The sequence below is a fragment of the Emydura macquarii genome, unplaced genomic scaffold (assembly GCF_026122565.2).
Source record: "Emydura macquarii macquarii isolate MOO-44397 ecotype Brisbane River unplaced genomic scaffold, CSIRO-AGI_Emac_v2 contig_450, whole genome shotgun sequence".
NCBI classification, from domain to species: Eukaryota; Metazoa; Chordata; order Testudines; family Chelidae; genus Emydura; species Emydura macquarii.
Window position 1 is genome coordinate 10,870,697 of NW_027130587.1, and position 21,093 is coordinate 10,891,789.

Here is a 21,093-nt window from a genome sequence, read left to right on the forward strand (position 1 = left end):
GCCAGATTTTAGTCACCTGAAGATGCAGAGATGGAATTTAGATGGAATATATAGGCCAAAGATCTTAACATAACCCACTTCACTGTCCAACATTAAATAGTATTAAAGAAGTTCCAGTGTGAGGTATTCAGAGACCTCAGCCTGCTTAGAACCATGGCAGAAACACCATTATAAATCCCTTTAAAGTTTTTATTAAAGATTCAGAAAAGAAGGAAAAACATCTAAAACGTTTGAAATATTAAGTATCAAATAAAGCTTTCATTTTAACAATATTCCTCATTCCCTCTCCCTTTAGCTGGAGGGAGTTTTTAAAAGGTGTGTGTGGGGGGCGAACTCTGTTTGACAGTCTCTTGGATGGTAATAACTGTCCTTGGGGGGGAGGGGGGGGGGAAGCGAAGACGTTAGTAGAGATGGGCTGGAGGTGTCGTTAAAGTCTGATCCTGTTTCCTAGAAGACAAGACTAGCACCCACACAAGAGGAGAGGAGAAGAGCAAAGATAGAAAATGCAGCTTCTGTCTCGGATGTTGACTCTCACTTGCAACTTTGTTACTGGAAAAACAGAGGCAGGGAACTCTCAGCTACTCTGAGACCTGGCAAACTCATGCCAATGTAGGGCTGCGTAGGGCGTTGCTTTTCACTTCTTTCTGGTTACAAGCTTACAGCCGTGTTCCAAAACATGCAGTCCTGGCTGGCTAAACCAGACTCTAATTGGACAGAGCGAGAACGAGAAAGGTAGGAAAGGAAAGAAATAAGGCGGGGAAGGGAAAAGGACTCACTGTGGGTAGTGGGGGGAAGAGAAAGTTCTACATCCCAGGTGGTGATGGTGGTGTCCTCTGGTTTCCTCTCACTTTGGCCCAGTCTGGGCAGGACATCTCTCTGGATCAGGATGAAGGTGGCTCAGGTCCCAGGAGAGTGCCATGACGGTGAAGCTTACTCCAGTAGCCAGTTTTTCTCTCTGAAGTCTCTTTATTTAAAAACCCACAGAGGAGTCGTGTGCAGAATAGCCTAGCCCCTCGTTATTTTGTCCACCAATTAGGCCTATGGTTTATGTCCTAATAAAGACACAAATTCTTTTATTTTTCTCTTCATGGGCGGGTTCAAATCTCACTGAAGTCAATAAACTGTCAAGTTGAAAGTCAAAGTTCACTGACTTCAGTGGGCTTTGGATCAACCCCAGCTAACCCACATTAGAAAGGCAAGGCAATTTGCAATGCAGTCACTAGTGTTACTTCAGCAGGAAGATCTGGAGAGAGCAACTTCCAGCTAAGGTGAGCTCTGGACCGTTCAGGCTTCCTGTGGACTCCTGTAGAGGTACTGCCAATGGACAATGAGGACCCTTGTTCAGCTGTAGCAAAGAACAGGACTCCTGCACAATGAATCCAGCCTCTAAGACAGGATCTCCACTATTGCCTCTAATTAAGGAAACACACAAACATCTACGTAAGAGCTTTGCTGAATAGGCGTGGACTCAACCATGTGCTTATGTGCTTGGTTGAACCAGGGGATCGGGGTCCAACTTTGCCTTACAGATACACAGGTGCAACTCTCATTGGTGTCTATATTGGGCTGTTACAGACTAGGAGAAAATCAGCACATGCTGCACATATATCACTGTAGCACATAGCCATAGATACAGGCATATATTCTTTCAGGCTGGATTAATTTACTGTGAGGTTCGCATGATTTAACAGAGGCTATTTTATGTCACCATTTTAAAATCTCCTTCAGTTCAGCTTTTGGAGCATCAGAGTTAAAAAACCACCACTGTGAAGTCCCCAAAAAACCCGGGGGTAATAATATTGGATGAAACACAAGCTCACCTCATCACTGCCAAAAAGAACAGAGGAGCCTGCACAGAAATCCAAGGGAAGGAGAAGCTTATCAATGCAGGCAGATGTTATGCGGACTTTGGATATGCTGTGTGCTATTTATAGCTATGGAACAATTTTAAGCTAAGACCGTGAGTTTATGCAATGCCATGCTTTTTTTCTGGTCCAGTTGGCAGTTCTGCAAAATGGTGTGTGTGAGAGAATCATTTTGGGTCAACCCCAAACCAACATTTTTCTGAATTTTTGGTGTTTAGTTTCAATTTCACGGACTTTTAACTGTTTGCTTTTTTAAAAAAAAGCAAAAGAAGGGACATTTTAGGAAAAGGGCTAGATTCACAAGAGGACTTAGGCATCATTCACAAAACTGAGGAGATTGTGATGATAGTGGGAGGGAACTATAAAAAGTCCATTTTTGTTGGGAAGCGGACTCTGCTCACAAAAAACCGTAGCCAAAACTACAATTTTCAGTTGAAAAGCTGTTTCAATGGAAATATTTGATCAACTTGACTATGACTTGTGTGTCTCTGTGCGCTGGAAGCCATTGTTGTCTGCTACAATAGATGTTCTCATATATCCAAACACACCTTCATATTACCCTGGAATTGTACAGAGGGGGCTAAAAGTGGATGGAAATGTAAAACAGCCTTAAATTGTGTTATACTGCCGGAGAGGTGGAAATGAGAATCAGGCCTGTTTTAAATAAAGCAAAAAATCAACCCCCACTGATTTCACACCCCACTGTGTGGTAACTGTTGGCAAATGTTGTAGGTTTCTTTTTAACTTGTATATTTTGTAAGTATGCTGCTTTATAAAAAGAAAATGGGAAAGTGAATTCACTGTGTTTTAGTAAGTCTCTATTCTGTTGCATTTTACCTGTAGTAAAAGGAGAGAATTTTTTCCCCTTTCCTAGCTGATGCAGATTGAGGACACTCTAACAATGTTCATCATCTTCTAAAGATATGTGCAACACTCCTCAGGGGGCATGTTACCAGGAGCGGAGTGTAAAGAGTCCTTTTTCACTTGAACTTCTCCTTGTGTGGTGACATTCTTTGCAATCAACATAAGTGAGAAGTACAATTGTTCCATTTCAAACTGCTGCCAGCAGTATTCAGTTAGATGTAGGCATGATGTATTTAACAATTTGGATACATGATCCAAAACAAACAGACTTTACTTTTTTTACACTTGTTGTTGCTCTAAGGCTCTTCATAAGTTGGGAAGGGAACTAAAAAATAAAACAAACCCTTTATCTATGATAAGACTAAATATGGTTGGTTGAATATTTTCATTTATTTTTCTGGATAGATGTGGTAATTCAAATGATAACGTGACTATTTTATCGTGTTAAGGATTAAATCTTGACCTCTTTAACAGGGAGCTGATTGTCGGATGCTGGACTTTGTGTTTTATGTACCTACGCTTCAATTCAAGAATGCTTCCTTATTCAGGACAGCACTTAAGCATGAGCTTAACTTCAAGCATATGCTTAACTGCTTTGCTGAATTTGGCCTCAGATGAGTAACTTTCGATGTCCAAACTGCTTGTTTTAGTCCTTGCATCTCAGAACATTCGGACTCCTGTTTTCGCCAATGCTAGGGTAATGCACTGTTTGAGTCATTCAGTTATTAACGTTAATCAGGAATAAATATTTACATAGTTAACTTTAATTTGTAGAGAGAAATTTGAATGAAGGCACTTCTAAATAGTACCAGTGCCAATTGTGTGTGCGTGAACCACTAGCCTAGCCACACAACTGAGAGGTTTAAGTGGTACAATCATCTCGTGCAGAAAACGTTTTGTTACACTTATTATTACTGCAGTAGTGGCAAGAGGCCCCAGTCAGGGGTTGGGCTCTGTGTTGTAAACACACGCAATACAGTTGCACTATAAAGTAAAGAACCGAGAAAAGAAGCCACCTAACCACACCTCCCCTCTACTCCACCGCCTATGGGTACACACTTGACCATTACCATACACAGTACTGCCCACTCCAAATGTTCAAAAATTAGGAGTCAGGCCCCTCAAAGTCCTGAAAATGTCTTTAAAAAAATCATGATTTCTTTTTGCTGGCTTCTTTTTGTTTGCCCTTTGGTTTGTGAGCCTCTAGGGCACATTTGCTTCATTTTTCAAGCATTTCTCTGAAAACACGAAGGCCAGAAACTTTCTTTAAAAATAAATAAATAAATAAAGCTGGGCTTCTCATGCTGTCCCTTTACTCCAGCTGCTGGGGCTTTAAGAAAAACACCAAATATCGGAAAAGTTGGTAACTGCCTCTCACCTGCATTTCTGCACTCACCCCTTTACTAAGCTCTTCCTTCTAACCTCTGAAGAAGAGCTCTGTGTAAGCTTGAATTAACTCATCTGTATAAATAAAATACATTTTAAAAAGAATGCCATGGGGTCTTGATGTAAATAAGAATCTGACCCTTTTGCATCACTTTGTAAAGGGGCCTTTATGGCTAACACCTACTTTACACCCACTGTCAAACTCCTGGAGCTTGATATGAATGAGAATCAGGCTCATAGTGTGTGAATGAAACTGGTATGCCAAACTCGTTTATTTTCCTAAGGACAGGCTGGCTAAGCTGCTGCTGCTAATATTACAGTAAAACATTGTTCCCTCGGAACTGTTTTTCAGTTTCTTGATGCTAATGTTTTTTCCCCCCCTGCTGGCTCAAGGTAATCTTTCTTCCGATTCATTTTATTATATTTTATTTCATTTTAATATATAATATATAAAAATATGAATAAATAAAAATGTGTGAGTATGTTTTGGAACATTTCACAGTTCCTGCACAATATCCAGCATTTTAAAAAATCACATCTTAAGAGTAAGAAAATAGATTTTCAAATATTTAAAACTCTTGTGTTGCTTTTTTCAAGCATGGGGTGGTGAATTTTGGGAACCTCTTCCAGCATGATTTATTAAGGGACAATCTCCCTATACCAACAGCTCCATAACACTTGTCATTTGAATAGCTATTAAAAATATAAACCGAATAATTCCCCACTCCAGAAAAGAACCTGGTTGGCTCTGAGAGAGATGGGGCAGTATGGTCTAGGCATAGGACTGTCAGCTGGGAAACTAGCATGGTCTGATCTTGGCTCTTACTGACTTGTGAAGCTATTGAGCTGCTTCTCTATGTCTCGGTTTGCCTCTTCTGTACAATGAAGAGAATATCTGTCACAGGGCTGTTCCAAAGCTAAAGTCTTATGTGGCATTGGCCATAGACTTTAAAGGAGCTACTTCATTATCTCCAGATGAAAAGTGCAATTTTAGTGTGTGGTGTTACTTGGTACCCTGTTGGTTATTCGTACAGACTCAATGAGTTATAGGGTGTTCCTACCACGCGCATACTTACTTACATATACTTGTATATCTCCTCTGAATGAGGAGCGGGAATAAGATGCAATAGTGTAATTGCTTTTTTACAAATCTCAGTTGGGTTTTTAATCACAGTAGCATCTACAGGCCCCAACTAAGATTAGCGTCCCATTGTGCTCAGCATTGTACAAACGCATAATGGAGAGTGCATTTCCCTGTTCAGGTGAAGTCCATCCCAAGAGAACAGTCCTCTGTCCATGAATGCCTCCCAGTGACCATACATCCCAAAGTCCTCCTTATAGCACCACTGCCTGAGCCATCTGTTGATCATCAGAATCTTGTCATGCCTTTGTTGTCCTCTGCTAGGGACAGGCAGAATCTCACTGAAGATCACCTGAGCCTCGATTTCCTTAAGTCTTCCCCAGCCTGGCAGTCTCCTTTGATACGTTCCAGTGAGAATCTAGCTATATCATTTGTACCCACATGAAGGACAATCAGTGGATTCTTTCCCGCTCCCATTAGGATCCTCTGCAGCCTTATCTTAGCACCTTCTGTTCTCTGGATCAGCTCTGGCTACAGGCCTATCTGTTCTTCTCATCAGGGAGTCCCCAATTACGCAGACCTGCCTTTTCCTGGTAACGGTGTGATTCTCTGGCCTATCCCCTGTTCTTTCTGTCTGCAAGTCATCTCGTCTACTATTCTCCTTTGCAATCCTCTGCAACCATTCCTCTATCCTCCTGGGGCTCTTATTTGGTGGTATCTCCATTGGCTCATCCACTCTTTCTTATAGGACTAGCTGCTCTTCTCTTCTTCCTTGCCCTCCCACCTTCAGCAACCATCTGCTGTTCCCCTTCCTCATTTTCCAACTCCGCAAACCTATTTCTGAGCTCTATTTCTCGTTTTTTCCTCTGCCGGGTTCTCATAGTCACATGCTTCCACTGGCCACTTTCCTCACCCAGCATTCTCCCCTCAGAGTTTGTTGGTCCTGCTTCCATCTGCAGGTCTGGGTTTTTCCCTTCAGCCTCCTCATGCCTTTGCTCCATCATCTGCTTGAACCCCCTTCTAAACTCAACCAGAGTTTGCACCTGCATCTCCAGCCTTCGAATCTTCTCTTCCATCAGCTCTATGAGATGGCACTTCATATAAATGAAGCTCTTTTGAGGTACTCCCTCCAGGATCATGAACATCCCGCAGCTTCCGCATCCAGTCATCTTCATTGTCTCGTCCACTGCTTGAGTAACTACCGGCACCGCCTCTGTATCTGTCATAGCCTTTCCCCTACTTCCTGTCAGTGAGAGACACAAAAAACCCACCAAAACAACCCCCCAATGAGCACCCCAACAATACCAGAACACCACACACCCCTGCCCCAAACTTCCCTTGCAAACGCCCTCTCAAACTCCCGTTTTCAGCTCTATTTGCTGGCTCTTGTGCTGCTGCAGCTGTGATAACGTGTTACTCATCTGGTCTGTCAGGGGAAGTAGATATCGGATTTGAGGAAGATTGGTAGGGTTTTCGGCTTTGGACGCAGGGAAGCAGTGCACTTTTCCCATTACTGTTAGTGAAAGTTGGTGCCTAATTTTCCAGGTAAGGAATAGAATGTGCAACTCTGATTGTCCTCCGCTATATTTAAGCGTCCGCCCAGGTCTTTGTTTACAATGTGACAGTACTGCATCTCTGGGCTTCCAACCGTGACTTCCCAGACCGTGCAGATTGCTTTGTGATTAACAACTCACGGAGAGTCCCGTACTTAATCTTTACTCTGCCTCCGTATGTGATGGTCAGATGGGATATCCTGACAGGCTAAGAGTCTGTCTGCACTGCAATTAAACACCTGCAACCGGCCTGTGTAGCTGAGCAGGACTCATGGGGCTGTAAAAGTGCAAGGCAGACTTTCAGGCTCTGTTTCAGGAAATAAACGTGAAAAATGGAAATAGACAGACACAATGAAATGTTAATGATGCAGTCAGGCAGCTTCAGCATTGAGCAGCCATGTTCTGCTTCTTTGTGGTGCAGTCAATTTAGAAATGACTCTGCTAGCACATGGGACCCGCTGCGCCAGCCTTGTAATAATCCTGTCTCATTTGTGTGGAAGCCAACCTTACCGAGGAGCTCTCTCTTTCTGTGTCTTTTCCTTCCACCCTGTACGCCTTTTTGGGCTTTTAAAATGATTTGTCCTTGAGTAAAATGTTTGATTACTAAGAAGTGGAATAGGAACTGTACCCCACTAGTCTAGACTGACAATCTCCTAACTGGTTCCCTTTATGATTGGTATTAGTTCTTATGAACGGGAGGCAAAGAAGTTAATATATATGCTGTCTGGAATCCAGAAGCAGGGATCTGGTGTGTAATACCTTTCCCGTGAAAGAGGAGTAATGTTTTCTACCTACCCCATGTACGTTTCTTTTCTTGTACCCTGTCTTCACTCTGCATTGGCCTCTTGTGACCTTCCCTGCCCCTCTCTGAGATGGAGCGAAGATACACGTGCTGCCCCTAAATTAGAGGCTGACGTCATGCAGAAACTTGGCCTGCTTAGAAATGCAGTCTGCTCAATTGCGTCAATAGCAGCTTATTGGCATTCTCTTCTATGTGTTCCCTGTGATCAACATGCACCATGTGTCACCTCAGTGAGTATTTTTATCCTCCAACTTCTAGCAGAATTATGTCTCCATCGTGGTGGTGATTATTTTTTTTATACCTCCCCTTTTTAAAATACCATTGCATTTAGGCTGGACAGCTAGGAAACAAAGGATGCTGATGGATAATTTTTAATTGGCTTCTGTATTGCAAGCTAAATGGTAAAATTTCATTGGCAGAAAAGGCCGTACAGAGGAGCCACTGCAGCTCTGATGCTCTCCCCCTTGGATGGAAACAGATAAAGCTTTTTTTTTTTAAACATGTTGCTGAAATGTAATTAGGATTTACCCCGGCTGTCCCTTTTGTTTTCCTGGAGCTTCTGTGTAGCCTTATGAAACTAACCTAAACCTGCTGTGAACATACAGGTTGTTGAGTTAGCAGATAGCTTCAGATTTACACTTGATCTTAGTTAATGATCATATTTATTTCATGTCCATCTTTTCTATTGCAAAACGTTTAGGAGAATTTGCTCTTGTTGAAAAGATAAATAACCAGGCAGACCAGCTTGTTTTCCTAGTAGGTGTTAGAAAGCTGAATAACAGATCCTAGGGAGGGTTACAAAGGCGCAGTATCAGAAGGCTAGCTACATGTTCCCAATTAGGGCCAAATTTTTCCAAAGAGCTCAACACCTGAAACTAGGACCAGATTTTCAAATTCCCATTGAGGCACCTTAATAAATGGCCATATTTGGCCATAAGCATCACTATGGGAACTGCTGGGTATTGAGCACTTTAAAATCTGGCCCTGAGCTCTTTTTTAAAACCTGGCCCCATGCATAGAGAGGAATCCTTGGTGGCGATATACCATTGATTCCAGGGAAGTTACACCGGGGAAGAATTTGGTGCTTTGAGCTCATTTTTAGTCGTTTGGGTTTTTGCTTGGGATAATTCTTCCTAGGCAATATATTCCAAGAAACATATGACCAGAAGGATTAGAGACATGATTCTTAAGTGTCCATAAATATACTGGTTCTGAAACCTTCTAAGTATTGACCCTTATTGAACCAATAGGCTAAAGATATAGGAACCTTGTCAGGATTTTAGTTGTGAAAATGATTAACTGAAACCCACACTGTCTTTGTAGCTTGAATTGTCTTTGAGACCCTGGTATAACATCCTACTGCTTTGTCATTTTGGCATTGCAATTTGCTTCCTCTGGTGTGCTGTAAAAGTAAAGCTTGCCCAGAGCAGCAAACGGCCCCGTTAGAGGTAACATTTACTTTACGGACCCAGTGGAGCACTGTGAAATCCAGCCACTGCCTCTGGGCTAAAACTGCACATTGACGTAACCTGCTCTTCTCTCCTCTGCAAGATACCCCTTTTACAGTCTCTTTCTATCACACCGCTTCTTGATTCCCTAATTCCAGACTCATTGCCCCTGTCCACTGTTAAAGAATTCCCTTATTTCCCCTTCTCGTTTTATCTTCAGATTTCCTAGTGCTATAAAAATCAGTCCATGCTTTGATCAAGACAATACAATGATTAAAGAGTCTCCTTGGAAAGTCATGGTCCCAAGAGGTATGTCACTGCTTTGTGGTATTGCCTAGAGCCAATTCTGGCATCCGTCACACGAGCACAAACCTGAAATAACCACACTGAAGTCTAAAGGAGTTTGGATTTGTGCTGCTGCAGACGAGATCGGAACCAGGGTCCTGGACTCTAACGTTTCGATGCTATCGACACAGATCCATTGGGCCTGTTGTCAGCAATGTCACCGCACACTGGTTCTGGCTTGAGGACACAGGGGAATGGCAGGTAGAGGTGACGAACAGCTAAAATTCGTTAGCGATGTACTCTAACGAGTTCGCTTAGGCTGCCTATTTCTGTTGTTCTGTTGTCTTTTTAGAATGGAAGCTTTTAGAGACAGGGACTGTCTTGCTACACAGCAGCTGGGTGGGAGCTAGAATTCTCAGCTTCAGTCGATGCATGTGGGGTAACTCAGCTGGCGCTAGCACCTGCAGTGTGGCCACAGCAGCTTCGAATAGGCTGCCTGAGTACAATCCTGCCCAGCCCTCTGGCTACGTGCTTGGGAAGCTAACCTTAGCTGCCAGCTGTGCTGCTATTTTTAGGTGCTAGCACAAGCAGAGTGAGAGTGCGTGTGTCCACCTGAGCTGGGAGTCACACCTCCAAATTGCTGTGTAAACCTGTGTGTTTGTCAGTGGTCTCAGCAGGGGCCTCTAGGCTGTAGAAACGATAATTCCTGGTAGTAATAATCAGTTCAGCATAGTACTTTCAGGTTAGTTCTGATATCACGTTATCTATAATCTTAGCTGCCTTTTGTTTTCCTTCTTATACATTGTTTCTCCCTAGGCTCATGTCTGTGAGCCTTTGATTCACGTGGCACTAAGTAGACTCTCAGATTCACATGGTGAATTTTTATAGGTTGGCAACAGACAGAGAAGCCAAAGCAATGGGACCTAATTCAATTTGATGCAACCGTTCCTTGCACTTAATCGTAACTTTCAAAACGGACACTTAAGCCTTGTGATATGTTGCAAAAGATCTTCACTGAGCATTGCAAAATTGCAAGGCTACACCTTGTACCTTGGGATGTGTTGTAAAGCCATTACAAAGACTTGGACTTTAAATCATATTTTTAGGTACAGTTCAAACTTTATTGAACTGCAAATCGATTAGCTAGGGAGTCGGTTTATTTTGAAGACTGTGGCTTAACAACAGACAAAGAATTGGATATGTGGTAGTGCAACTATTAACATGCCTTTGTTATGTATAACAGCCTCAAGACGAAAACTCTCCTCAATAAAAAAAACCCACAGTTTTTATTAAATAAAATGTTCGCATTTAAACCACTCTCTCTAAGATGACTGACGGATAAATTGGCTGACTTGTAGCGATAGAAGCAATCGGAATGGGAGAGGAAACTTGTCAACAGCTTGTTTCAAATGTTGGTTAATTGGTCTTAAAAGACAGCATTTAAAACTTGTAACAATCCTCTAACCTTGGGGGATTTTAATAAAACAGTGAAGAAATTAATCATTTGATCTAAAGATGATTCCTCTGTTATAATTCTACTCACAAGAATGTGCTTGTGCCTTCCCCACTGCCCCTCTCACTCATTTATTCATTAATGTAAAATATCCAGTGCACAAAATCGCTCCATCTAGCAGATACAAGCAACACAGTTAAACACTTCCTTTCATATACAGGGAGATCTGGTCTACACTAAGAGGGTTTTGCCTGTATTGTTATACTGGTGTAGCTAAACTTGCAAATCCCTTGAGCGTGGACCCAGATATATTGGTATAAAGGTGCTTATACTGGCATAACTTACGTTGGTTTGAAGAACAAGCATAAGATATTCTGGTTTAAACAGTTATACTGTTGTAACCATCCACACTTGGACTTTCATTGGCATGGCTGTGTTGGTAAAACACATCACTCCCTAACCACCCAACAGCATAGCTATGCCAGTAAAACCTTTGCACAACGCATAGAACAGACCTGAGTCTGCAGTCCCAGCCCCAAACCAGGATCCAGCAAGCATGGCCAGCCATTTGCAGTGAGCCAGAAACCACCTGCATCATGCGCTAACCTGGATGAGCCCACCCCCCTTCCTCCCTTGGTATGGGTTCTAAAGTCAGGCAGCAGCTCCGGCACAGCTGGCTGAGGAGAGGGACCTTGTTAGCTCCAGCAAGAGCTTTGAGCTGCAGCCGGGTGGCCTGTTGGTAACTCCTTCCCGTTTTAACTCCATTCTGGGGCTTGCATCCAAGACCTATCTGCAGCTATGTAGCCTTGGGCTGGGGGGGAGATCTCCTATCACTTCCATCAGCTGCAGCAGCCACTATCACCATGACTCACATCCTAACCAGGCTGAATGGAGGAACTGATGGGAGGCATCTGCATCTGCAGTGTGGCCCAGCCAGGTGTTGGCTGTGTGCCAGATTAGGAGCTTGCACGCTTATCTGTGAACGTTCCTTGTGTGGAAGGAAGAAGTGTATCTCTACCAGAGAGCATCCCTTTACACTAACGAGAAGATCCTATGCTAGACCAGTGCGATTCCTTACACGCAGTCTAAACCTCCTTCGTTTTCCTTAATTCTCTGCAACTGGAATTGAAATACTAAGGGCCACTAAATTGGTATGTGCTTTGTCCCCTGAGCTTCTGTATTCCCATGTCACACACCAGGGTTGTCCAATCCTCTGTCACTTTAAGGAGCCCTCCTCCACAGGAATGTACTAGTGACAGTGCTGAGAACCTGTCTGGCTGAGTGAGAGACCTGCTCTTACGTGATTTACCGGCCAGTTTTTGCAGGCCCCATCAGATTCAAATAAGCATCCAAGCTGAACCCCTAAAGCTTCTTAGAATCACTCCATTGCTGGCGTCTAGTTCACCTCACCTCTGGCCTGCTGACTGGATGCGATAGTGCAATGCTTAGGAAGATGGCACATTTCTTTTCCGTACCATGCTCTTTACTGCTTGTAGAGATCTTTTTAAAAGCTTGTGTTCAATCAAATTTTCTGCAAGTTAAACTTTCAAAGTAAAGTTGTAAGTACTCTGAGGTATAAAATGATGGATTGTGGGGGAAGGAAATTGATTTAGTAAGAGAGTCCCTAATCTTGTTGCTCTGTAGATTTTTTTTTTTAAAGCCCTAAAATGAATAGGATGAAACTGATTGCATTATAAATTCTATCAAGGAGATGTTCACTTTTGCAATATAAACCTCTTAATATGCCAACTCATCTATGTGTCTCAGTTCGTTAGCCACTAGGGTATGTGTGTGTTTTTGTAGTCTACACTAGTCCTTCCAGGGAAAAGGGGTTTTTAGCTGGTTTTTAGCCATTGAAATCATATTTTGATGTGTGTACTTGGAGTTTCTGAAAGACCTACAACCAAGAAGTAGCAACTGAATCTAAAAGCTCTGGATTAGAAGTATGATTGACCCAACATGGGCTGTCAGTGGGGTTTGAACTCAGGATCTTGGGCCTCTATTGCATGAAAAAAGGAATAATTCTACTCGCTGTGAACTGTAGTAGACTTTTATCGGGTTATGTGTATCGAGTTGGGGGATGACGACAAAGACCCACCTATTCCTAATATGATTTACGTAGTTTTGCTATGCTTTTACATTTATTTCTCCACATGCTGCTCTCAGTATGATAGGTTCAATGCCACCTCCACCCGGTTTCTGTTTCACTCACCTGGTGCATCCTGCAGATTGTGAGTTCCCTAGTGCAGGGACAGTCCTCTTTGCTACTTCTCTTAGCAAAATGGGGCTTGACTGGTGTTCCTACATGTTGTATATAATAATCATACAGTAATCTTAGTCTCCTAGTCCTAACCTATCTGAAACCTGGATATGTGCATTCTTTTTGGTTTTTTTGCTTTAAAATTATCGTCTTTCCATCTCTCTATATGGCGTGTGTGTGTGTGAGAGAAAGAGAGACTCACAAGGATCGCAGTATAGTGAAGGTAGAGTGTCTTCAATAAAATTATTAGTTTGTGTGTTTTTAATCTTCACAGGAGATGCAGGAATGAAAACTGGCTGAGGATTTGATTAGAACAGCTCTAATACTTAAAAACATTTAATTTCCATTGTTTTAAAAGACACCCCCCCAAAAAAAACAAACAAACAAACAAAAAAAGACCTAATGAATCCTATGTAATGTTATACTAGCAGCATTTTAAATGGATTATGAAGTGGTAATGTAATATTGAGATATGAGAACACCCTGAATTTACATAGAACTTCTGATTAATACATATCAAAGTGCCTTACAAAAGCATTACAGTTTCCCCCATTTTACACCAGTTGAGGTAGAAGCATGGAGAGGTAAAGTGATTTGTCCCAGCTCCTACAGCAAGTAGGTGGTGATAGAGTTGGGAGTAGAATTCAGGTCTTCTGTGAATCAGACTGGTGCCCTATCAGGTCCAGAGTGAATCATATATTCAGAATAAAAGCCAGCTTTGTAAACAAACCCCCGTAAGAATGGGCTGGAGCCAGAGCAGCCAGACCCTCCCTCACTCACTTATGACGGTTAGGGAAATTTGGAACAGATCCAGTCTTAATATTTAGATTGCAAATTCTTCAGGACAGAATGCATCTACACCTCTGCACCGTGCCTGGCACCAGGGGGCCCTGATCTTGGTCTTTATGCAGTAATTGGTCCCGATGCAGTAATATAATTGGCATGATTAATAATCATCATAAAAAAGCCAAAGATTGTGGTTCCTTCTAAGCAGAGGTGGTTTCTCATTTTGTTAACAGCTCTAGAAGAGCATAAGAATGGCCATTTCGGGTCTGACCAATGGTCCATCTAGCCTAGTGTCCTTTTTCCCACTGTAGCCAATGCCAGGTGCTTCAGAGGGAATGAACCGAACAGGCAGTCATCAAGTGATCCCTTCCCTGTTGTCCACTCCCAGCGTCTGGCAAACAGAGGGTAGGGGCAGGGTAGAGGCACTTAGAGCATGGTGTTGCTCAGTCACTTGGTTCTCCAATCCATTCAGTACTCTTGGATGGGTGCATCCAGTCCCAGGGACTTGTTGGTCTTTAATGTATCATTTGGTTCAGACCCACTTTTCCTTTTGCAGGTTTCCTGCTTCTGATACATTCAAAGTATTTCTTGTTAGTTTATTTGCTATATCTCTGTTCCTGTGAGTGGCTGGTGTTTGCCCAGGGTCACACTATGAGTCAGAAGCATAGTCCAGAATGGAACGGTGGAATGGAACAGTGGTCTACTGACTCCCAGCCCAGTTTCCCTATCTTTTGTACGAAGCAGTCTCCTAAAGATCACAGGCATCCTGCGCATATTTTGACCTCAGAATATTAGCATTTAAAGTAGTCTTCTCTTTAAAAACAATGGGTCCAAGGAAGTTTCTGCTTTTGAACTGACTCCTTGTGACCCATGCTGCACATACTCCTGTTGCTAAATTAAGCACTAGAAAGAAGAGCTACCAAGATGGAATCCCAGCTTTGGCATCACCAACTGCCTGTCTGCTGAACTTGCTCAAAGCCGTGTTTTCCCAAACAAATTTAGGCCCTACTTGACTGATGTCGTGAATGTTGATTTACATGGGGAAAAGGTCTGTTTCCCTTGATTTTTAGTGATTTTTCTACTGCTCTTACAATTCTCCTTTAGGTGCATTCTAATCCATTCCTGAAGTCTGTGGAGAGCTAGTGTTTGAAGTGATGAATAACAAGAGATCTGCATGATTGCCTAAGTAATGAGCCTAACTTAATCAGGAAGTCTGATAATTGAATATACAGTGATCAGCTAAATTATCATTGTGTATGTGGGGAAAATAACCCTCCTATGTTTTCAGCACGGCATAACTTAATAAAATTTCCACCTTTCCAATTGCCATTGGACTGATGGTGAAACCAGTCAGGCTTGATGCTGGACATGAATACATTTAACACACTTAGATGAAAACCAGATTAAAAAAGTGACATTTACTAAACATGAACAGTACAGAAAAGAAAGATGCTGTTGTGAGGAAGGCATTAGACTACTATTTGGGGGATCTGGTTTTGATTCTTGGCTGTGTCACAGATTTACTGTGGGCAAGTCACGAAGGTTATGTCTACACTGATGGCAGCCAATTAACTGCCGTCAGATCCATTTACCCAGATCAATTGAGCGGAAGTGGAGACCTGCTCAATTGACCCGGAAATCGACGCTTCTAATTCACCTCCGCCAGGTGGAGTAGCGCTGCGTCAATGAGAGGGCATTTCCCATCAGCACGGTGAACTGAAGACACCGCAGTAAGTAGAAGTTAGGAAGTTGACAGGAGAGACGCAAGCTACTCTATGTAGCTTGTGTATCTCCTGTCAACTGCTGCTGAATTTGGCGGCAAGTGTAGACATAGTCTAAGTCTTTCTGGGTATGACTATACTGCAGCTGGGAGCAAGCCTTCCAGCTAGAGTAGACAGACTCGTGCTAGTGAAATTTGAGTTCTCAAGCCAGCAGGTCCAGTCAGCTTGAAAGTGCAAGCCCAAGTGGCAACATCGACACAGATGTTTTTAGCCCATTAGCTTCTTCAGCCTGGCTAGCATGAGTCTGCCTGCTCAGACTGGGAAGCTTGCTCGAAGAGGCGGTGTAGACTTACCCCGAGTGTCTCATTTTCCCATCTATAACATGAGGATAATAATTAGAGCTGTTTAGAAAATGGATTTTCCATCCTGCAAACAATTTGAGTTCTATTTGTTTTGGTTTTTTTGTCCCCAATTGGGATGAAAAGCCAACCTTGTGAAACTTTTCGCAACATGAAATTCTAAAAAGCGTTGGGTCAGTCACAATGCTTTGTTTTGATTGCCACCCTTTTACATTTCTAAAATGGAAGGGAATTTTGAAATTAAAAGTGTGGTTTTTAAACTGAAAAAACATCCAAAACATTTCATTATGAAATTGTTGGTTCGAAACAACATTTGGATTTTGGGGGGGATCTTTTCCAAAAGGAATAATTTGGTGAATCTGAAACAAATTCAGGAAAATTTGTGTTGCTGAATCTGTTCTATTTATTTATTTATTTATTTATTTTTCCTGAAAAATTTTGCCCAGCTCTTGTGCAGAGAGTTCCTAATTTCCCTTGTGTGACGTCAACAGGAAATGAGGGGCCATCTTTGCAGGATGGGGCCCTGGAAGAAAAATCCCAAAGTCTAACTAGTATGTAAGAGGCACTGTCAGTGTACTGCTAACGGGCTTGAATTTACCTGTGCTACGGAGCCAGTGCATTCTAATGGAGACTTCTGCCCCATCGGCGACACAGGAAATGCAGCCTAGTCATGCATAAAGGGTCCAGTCCTGCTCCCATTGAAACTGATGGCAAAACTTGCAGCGTCTTCAGTGGAAGCAGGAATGGGTTCATCCCTAACTGTGGTGATTGTTTAGGTCCCAAGTCTAGTGTTTTTTTTGTTTTGTTTTTGTTTAAAAAGGGGGAAAAACCCTAAAGAATGTACTTTTGTTTGTATTGCACTAGTACCTAAGAGACCCAAGCTGCTGTACAAACCCTGCCCCAAAGAACTGACAACTTTTAGTTAGATTAATAGAAACTTAAAAAATAAAAAGGCAAACTCAGTGTCAAGTTATTTTTTATTTAAACACTTTACAGCCAAAAGCCAGAGGACTGTACTAGCACAGGAGACTCAGATGGCCAAATTGCTCCATCGAGTTTTATTGGCCCAACTGAATGCAATAGCATAAATGGCGAAAACATAGCTTGGTAGTCTGAACACAGGATGGAGCCAGGACCTCCCGAGAGCCAAGCCTCCACAGGCTCCCTGTGTGAGCGTGGGCAGAGGATTTAACCTTGCTGTGTAATAGCATTTTTTATCAGCAGAACGGGATTATGTGATTTAGCTAACTTTGTGACATGATAACCCTTTCCAGGCTGCGGCACCGGCATCAGATCCTGGCTGGCCGCATGGCTACTCGAAGCAGAGGATAAAAGGAAAGGGAAGCTGGGTCAGAAGGATGTGTTCTCTCTCTTCCTGGCTGGCTGAAGCAGGGAAAGCTGATGGGAATTATTACTTTGTATGGTCAGTTGATTTGCTCGTGTGTTGTTGTGGATAACAAAACAAGCTCTGAGGAAAGGGCCTTAAAACAAACTCACGTTTGGAGTTTTATTTCTCTTTTCTGGCTGGTGAAACCGCCCACCCTCCTACACTCCTACAGATTGTAAGCTCTTGGAGGCAGGAACTGCCTGTGTGTGTGTGTGTCTCTCTCTCTCTCTCTCTGTCTCTCTCTCCACTGCAGCTGTGACAGTGCTTCCCAAGGCAGGTAGACAGTGCACTAAAAATAGCAGTGGGGCCACAGTGCCTCAGACTAGCTGCCCAAGAACAAACCTGCCTACCCGGCTGCTTGCCCCCTGGGTAGCTAGCTCATGCTGCCATAGCCACATTGTTATTTTTAGCTTTCTTTAGCATGTGCTAACCCTAGCATGTGTCTGCTTACCTGTGCTGGGAAGCACCTTTCTAGCAGCTGTGTCGTCATACCCTGTGTGTGTGTTCAGTGCATAGTCCAGTGGAGCTGCTCCTTGATTTGGGGGGACTGCAGTACAAACAACCATCATCTCTGATACTGTCACGTGAAAACTGCTGCAGGGTGCAGACTTTTAAAGGGTGACCATTGTAGTGGGTGCTGCTATTTATAAACACTTGGCTGGGAAAGTGGATACGTTTTTGTTGGAAAAACTTTGTTGTCTCCCCCCCCACATCTCTACATCTCCCCCCTACATCTCCCCCCCCCCCCCAACATCAGCTGAGACTTTTATCTCGCTCAGGGTAAGTCTAGGGGGTGACTTTTGTATTTGCAGGGCAAGGGGCTTTGTAAGATCTTTTGTAAATGGTAGATTTGGGTGTCTGGATACTAAGGTGCATAAAAACCAAAGGTGTTAGAAAGTCATGAGTGAAACAAATCCAAGTGGCCTAAGTGAAATCTACAGTTTCTCCCTGTAAAGCAGCACAAACTGAGTAATTACACAGTCCCAGCTTTGAGAAATCCCAGGGTTAAGTGTGTGGATAATTAAAATGATTTGGAAAGCTCTTAGCAACATAGTTGATGTACAAGGGCTGCATGGTGGGGAGAGTTTTTCACACTGCTATAATCTACTTGTATATGGAGCTCTGATCGTGCTTCCGCTCCCCCTACCTCTGATATCCATGACTAGTCTAGCATTTACTTGTTTGTTTGCAAACCAGCATTGGGACACGGTGTGCAAACATCAGTCATCCTGCTGTAGTTCTTAATCCTTTGATCTTTACTAATGCATGCTGCTCATCAAAGTCCATTTAAACATACCTGAGCATTCTGTGAATCTGTCCATATTCTCTCCCCCCTCCCCCAGACTCTTTCTCTCTCTTTATGGTGGCTGTGTTTTCTCCTATAACTCTTTTGCTTGGTGCTCTGAAGAGCTTTCCCATTCCACCACTCTCCGTTCTACTCACTGATGAATCACTTTTACGCAGACAATAATTCTATTTTTTCCCAGGCCCTCTAAGCCTTTGCTGTTCCTAAATTCCTTCAAAGGGGACAGCAATTGGGCATCCAAATGGTGTAAGTGTCTTTGAAAATATCCACTGTAGAGCTTGAGCCATTCTCCAAATTACTTATTTCATTTCTGTTCGCAAATGCTTCGATGGCACTAATGAAGCATGCGCATTCCTTGAAAATCTCTAGTCATTGTATATAATGGTATAGTCACAAACTGTCACCTCCAACCCTACAGTGGCTTGTTCCTCACACACTTTGAATTATTGCCTCTAGTCCAATCTCTGGCCTCCCTGTTGTGCGGCAATGCAGGTATTGGTGCTACAGAAGCTCAACAATGCAGGGTTAGAGGGAAAGGGCAGCTGCTTGAGAAGACAGAAAGCTCGCACTGTGGACCTGCTGCACCGTTGCATGGGCTGATGGTACAGTAGCATTTAGCTGTGCCATTTGATCTTGCCTTGGGGTCTGGCCTAGTGCAGAAGGATGTGTGCAGGCTGAAGATAGCACGGGCCACAGATGGGTTTGTGCTTCCATTTATTCTCCCTTGGCCCTGCCTGGGTAAAGTTCTCTTCGTTAACATGCACAGAATATGCCTAACATTTAAACCACAGGCTTCTCTATGCGCTAACGTTGGTCTTTCTGTGGTCCCCACCGGTTTTTCAAAAATATACCTTGTCATGGTAACGGGCTAACTGTTGGTGTTTTTATTTAGTTCTGTATGGAATTTTGCATCTCTGTCTGTCTGTTAAGGTCCCTGCCTCTGCTTCCTAGCTTGTGGCAAGGGATGCAGGGGCCTAGCTATAGAAGGTGCAAGTTGTCAGAGCAATGCCTGCGGAGTTACTAGGTTGGGACTGTAGCTATAGTTATAAATATTTAATGCTAGACGCAGGACCCAGGTCTCCTTGACTCCCTGTCTGATGTCCTATCCAGGCTGCTACTTCCCTAAGCAGCAGTCCCTAAGCAGAGAAGCCCCTCCCTCTGGTCCCCAAAGTCTCATATCTGCTGTTTTGAGAGAGGAGGCTGAGAACCCAGCTGTTTGGGGGCCAGAAGGGGGAGCCAGAGGGAGAGATGTCTGGGGTAGGTGCTGCTTTTGCAGAACAGCACCGCCAAGCAGAGAAAATCCTCTTCTTTTAGCCTCTGATCAGCACTGCTAGGGGCTGCCTTCTCTGCTGGCAGCTCAGCTCTCAAAATTGTATATGCCCCTGCTGGAAGAAGAGCAGGCAAGGGCAGATGCCTGTTGCTGCTGGTCATGGGAAATACCTGCTGCCTCCTGTGCTGTTCTGTCAAAGCTTCCTTTGATAATTAGTATCTTGTGGAATTACATGTAGAACATCTTCCTCCAGGAGATGAGATGTCAGTTTTGTCCTCTGAGGAAAAGATCCATTTCCCCTCTAGTGCATGGGTCAGAAGCACTTAACACTCAGGCTTAGTACACACTTACCGGGAGATTCGGCGGCAGTCGACGGGAGTTATGCAAGCTATGCTTGTGTAGCTCCCGTCGACTTCCTACCTTCCCTTTAGCGCGCTGTCTCCACTGAACTGCGCCAATGGGAAATGCTTTCCCATCAACGCAGCATTATGCCTTTGAGGAGGTGGTTTAATTGAATCGACTTCTAGATCGATTGAGCTGGTCTTCACTGCTGCTCAATTGATCTGGATAGATTGATCTGACGACGGTGAATTTGCCGCCGTCAGCGTGTACATACCTTTAGTAGTTGCTCTTTGTTCTTTCTGTGACACATGTCACAACCCTGAAAAGTAGCTTGTTTCAAATCTTTGTTATAATGACTGTATCATTCCTCTTTGGGTGGGGCAAAGGGATCTTGTTCCTGTAGACCAAATTGATGAAGAAATGAGTGGAAGTTCGAAGAAACAATAAATGTGACTTACATTCTGAATGGCTGGAATCTTATTACATCCCCATGGCTTAAATGGTCAGTCAAAGCTCAGTCTGACAGCTTTCTGGACAAATCTGTAAGAGTTGTGCCTTTCTCCTTTGCCACAGAGCCTTGAGAATGAAAGTCACGCACATGTTTCCTGAGCTTTCTATCACTTTTGATGCCTGCTGGGATGCAGAGTGCGTGTCCATTTATTCCTTCTGTAGGCTTCTAAACCCTGAGATTTACAACTTATGTTCTTATCAGAGACACATTTAAAATCACACTGTGACTTTCTTATTTGACTCATGCCTGGGAGTTTTGCATATATAGCTTAAGGCTGAGATTTCTCAAAACTGATGATTTAGACTCCTTATTCCCATTTATTGAAACTTAGGCATCCAAATCTCTTAGCTGGCTTTGAAAATCTAAGTTTAAGATGCTGCTTTTCCAGTTACCTGTGCTCACTTCCCTTGTACC

The 21,093-nt window shown here is 43.2% G+C and overlaps 1 protein-coding gene across 4 annotated transcripts in view; it reads left to right on the top strand.

Annotated features, from left to right (window-relative positions):
* The window catches only part of PITPNM3 (PITPNM family member 3), a 315,040-nt gene that overhangs the window by 56,963 nt on the left and 236,984 nt on the right, over positions 1-21,093 (top strand). Inside the window, exon 1 of one of the 4 annotated variants that reach the window (XM_067537999.1) lies at positions 1,551-1,960. The exons of the other annotated variants lie outside the window; for them this stretch is intronic. The gene's annotated coding sequence lies outside the window, so the exon portion shown is untranslated. Of the gene's footprint in view, positions 1-1,550; positions 1,961-21,093 lie in introns of those variants that run through there. 4 annotated transcript variants of the gene reach the window in all.